The sequence below is a fragment of the Cebus imitator genome, unplaced genomic scaffold, assembly GCF_001604975.1.
Source record: "Cebus imitator isolate Cc_AM_T3 unplaced genomic scaffold, Cebus_imitator-1.0 Scaffold58, whole genome shotgun sequence".
NCBI lineage: Eukaryota > Metazoa > Chordata > Mammalia > Primates > Cebidae > Cebus > Cebus imitator.
The window spans coordinates 5,435,616-5,439,855 of NW_016107373.1; the positions used below are offsets into that span (position 1 = coordinate 5,435,616).

At 41.3% G+C, this 4,240-nt stretch overlaps 1 non-coding gene across 1 annotated transcript; it reads left to right on the forward strand.

Moving 5' to 3' along the window:
* Positions 1-2,861: 2,861 nt before the first annotated feature.
* On the forward strand, positions 2,862-3,002 carry LOC119471374. Its single transcript, XR_005200411.1, has one exon. It is a non-coding gene; the product is annotated as a U4 spliceosomal RNA (small nuclear RNA).
* The last annotated feature ends 1,238 nt before the right edge of the window (positions 3,003-4,240 follow it).

Here is a 4,240-nt window from a genome sequence, read left to right on the forward strand (position 1 = left end):
CATGGTGGCTACCTGAGAGGTAGCTCTCTCTCAAAATTGGAGCCCTGGCTTATGGAGGAAAGAGCTTGGATTTTTGAGTAAGATCCGTGTTCCGGGACTCACTGCCACATTCACTAACCGTAGGATATTGGGTAATTATTCTAGCCAGTTTGAATACGAGCTTCTTCAACTAGAAAATTGGGCAAACGGTATTTCATAGATGTGATGGGAAGATTAAATCAGCTAACATATGTATTTTACTATTTTCCTGAGACACAGTAGTAGGTATACAGAAAAGAAATAGCATTTCTAAATTAAAAGTTCTTTAGGCTTAACAAAACCATACTATTTAGCAACAAATTCTTCCAATTAGGCTTACTGAGAAGATTAAAGTTAGAATGCTAGAGATCATTTACCCTGAAATTTAAAAACATCATCTATTTCCAAAAGGATGAGCAATTCCTAATTCCCAAACTTCCATTCAACTGCCCATTATCTGTTGATTTGTAGGGCCACAGTCCCACAGGGTGGTGGGGTGTCCCCTATTGCTGTGCTGAGTCACAGGATCTGAGAAATAAAGAGATGACACAAAAGGACTGGAAAAGAGCAGCTGGGCTCAGGGGGCCACGCCACCTATGAGTGGAGACAGGTGAGGCCCTGAACATCAGAGCATCTGTATTTATTAGGTACAAGGCAAGGGGAAGGATCGTGAGTGAGGTCATCTATAGGCTTAATGATAGGGCATACATAATCACGTGAGTAGCAAGCAAGGGGATCACCCAGACAAAGAGGTGAGCCGTGTGCAGTAGGGGACCGTGCCATGTGCAGTAGTAGAGGGTAGTGTACAAAAAGGGGGTCCATCCCCATTAGGTCACGGGCAAGGAGGTGAGCTGTGCGCAACAAGTGCTGTGCACCACACTTCTTAACTGGGGACTGGAGGCTTCAAAGGATTCCCATAGAGGGATGCTGTTAACCAATGAAGTGGGAGCTGACAGAGTGTACTCTTCTCTAAGATAGTTTATAGGAGGATGATTTCAGCCAGCCCAGTAGCAAGAAAAAGCTGACAGGGTGTACAGCCACCATGGCATGATTACACCAGAGGGATTCTTCTCCCTCGGTGGTTCGCCGGATCTCAGGCCCGAGGTCTACTTCCAAAAGAACTGGATGCAAGGTACTGCCATTCCTTTTCAGGAGGAATAACTCTTGCTCAAAGCTGGCTATGCAGCAGGTACTGACTGCTGCCGTCTAGGCCCTGACCTGCCATATAGTGTGTGCCCTTTTAGCCAGGGGCCCTACCGCCTGCGTCACTGGTTCTTGTCCTGGCCTGGCCCTTTTTCCCAGGTACTTGCTTCTGCTCTGTGACTGTTCTAGGCATTCCACCTACTACAAACTACTATATGATTACAGAAAGATTATATAAATCAGCACTAAATGTGTGGATACAGCTCCAACTACAATCCATTATATGATTATATAGAAAGATTATATGAAACTCAGTATGGTTATATATGTAAGCTAGATATAAGATTATATGGAACTAAGTATGATTATATATGTAAGCTAGATATAAGTAAGCAGTAAGTTATACTTCAAGTACTAATTGTGCCTTGGGTCTGCACAGCTCTCCTTCCTAGGTACCCATGTGGCAGTTACCCACACTGATTAACATATTCCCTGAGTGCCAGAGCCCATGTAATCTCTCCCATTTTACTGCTACTTACACCCACGATTCCCAAGGTATGTGCTGAGGCACACTGGCGTGCTACACCAAATTGTCAGGGGCACATCAGGACATTGTAACTTGTTAGGAAAACCAAGTGATACTCCGTTTCCATCAGGCACAGAGTGAATTGCTAGTTTGCTTTACATGCATTTCAATGCTATCATATCTTTGGGAAGCCGAGTTTTCAGCAGTTGCTGGGATAAAGATGAAAGCCCATGTTTCAGTGTGAAATGGGAAATGAGGAGGGCAGTGTCTGACGTGATTGCAAGCGTTGAAAAGGTGAGCAGTGCCCCATACATGCATACTTCCCATTAGCAAGCACTGCTTGTGGTCATTTAAGAAAGAAGAACATTAATTTTTCTTGGAAATTATATGCCTTTTTTTTTTTGGAGTGCTATAAGTTTTTAGGAAACAAATACTTCTTGTTTGAATAAAACTACCTAATAAATGAAATGTTTATGTATTTAACATGGTTCTTCAAGTATAATTTGTGACCTACCTGTTATATGTAAATTTTCAGTACCACAAAAGAAGTTCCACTCATATATAAATTTTCTCTGCAAGGCAATTTACTTGCATAGAAGGATGCATCTCACAGATGGGGCAATGGCAAGTGCACACCAGAACAAGGGAGGAGAAGGGGTTCTTATCCCTGATACAGGTAGCCCTTACTGCTGTGCCATTCCCCTATTGGCTGGGGTTGGACCGCACAGTCTAAGCTAATTCCAATTGGCTATTTTAAAGGGAGCAGGGATAAGAGCCAGAGTGGTAGTGTGAGCAGTTCAGCAGGAGGGATGGTTATGGAACAGGAAACTAAAGGTGACTCAGGTTAAAGCAGGTTACCAGGGGAACAGATGTGAACTACTGACTAGACGTGGTGGAAAGTTGTTTACTAAAACTGGGGATAAGGGAGTGAACCAGGAAGTTAAACCAGGAAGTTAAACTTTAAAATGGAGAACAAAGAACAGGGGAGTGGAACATGCTGATACATTGGTTCTTTGGAGACGATCTCAGAACTCATTGTACATAACAATTTACAGGCTAAAACCTTTGAAGAAGAATTTATTATATCCTACATACCCACACCAAAATCACCTGGAAAACTTTTAAACACTCCTGAAACTTAATTTTTGAAATCTACTTTATAAATAAATTATCTAGCTTTGAGCAGTGGCAGTATCGTAGCCAATGAGGTTTATCCAAGGCACAATTATTGCTAATTGAAAACTTTTCCCAATACCTCACCATAGTGACTTGAAATATAGTCGGCACTGGCAATTTTTGGTAGTCTCTACAGAGACCGAATAAAAAATAATAAATAATAAATAAATAATCTAGTTAATTTTTCTATAAGTTAAAATTGAAAAACCACTCACCTAAATTCACATTTTTGTTCAACATTCTAGGTTATAGCTTATTTACTTTTCAGCCAAAACTCTTTTCCTTGAAATATCTGTTTGCATTTTTAGACCTCAATATCACCTACAGCTGAAGAAAGGGCCCTTTTTCACCTTTTGTCTTTAAAGCAATAGGAGCCACAGAAAAATAACCAGGAGGCTAAGGGCTGGAAGTCTGGTCCTCCCTGTTATCATTGTTTATGGGAACAGCCAGGTAGTATTGATTTGTCACCTGGTGATGTTAATTACCAGTGAAGCATTCAAATGGTTACTCTTTTTCTCAGCTCTCAGCTTGATCCCTGAAGTTTCAGCATGGAGTCGGGAAGCGTTTAATGGAAAGTTAATCAGCCAAATTCTCCCAGTTCAGAAGTTACTCTCTGGCCCTGGCCCATGCTTGGAACACTGGGAGGTGTCCATGTAAGGTGGGGAAGCAATTATTTACTGAATGCTTCCCAGAGGGCCCAAAAGAGGTAATGACCCTCAACAGGCACCTTCTGGAGTCCCTTGGAGCCACTTATTTACCACAGAGAGAATGTCCTGACTCATTATGCTTTTAAAGATTTGTTTATTTTTGTCAAGGAGGGAAGCAAATAAGCAAAGAGGTGCTTGCTTCTGAGATGCCAACAAGGAGGAATTTTGTTTGTTTGTTTTTTAAGTAGGAGCATCCTATCTGTATGAGAGGATAGTGTGAGAGAGACTCCGGGAATCTAGATTTGATTTGCATGTTAACTTTTCTGCTTTCAATCAATAACTGCTTAATAAAGTCTCTGGCTAAGCATTCTGAAATTGATTTTCTAAGATAATTTGCATTTAATAATTTGAAGTGCTTTGCACAACAGCCAGTATTTAGGGGGAAGAAACAGAAGGTGTTGTGATTGCCATACAGAGAAGACTTAAGCTTAGCTTGTGTTGTGGATAATAGAGGTCTCTGTTGGAGATGACAGTCTTCACAGGTCTGGATCATCAGGCCACTGGGAGACGGTTTCACATGGTGAGAAGGGTAAAGCTCTGGGTATTACCTGGTTTTGGAATTCTCTTCTGTTCTAGGACACATCATTTTCCCTCCATTAACCTTAGAATCTTGTATCTATAAATTAGATATAATAGTACCCACCACACAAGATGTTGATTCTTTTCTGAA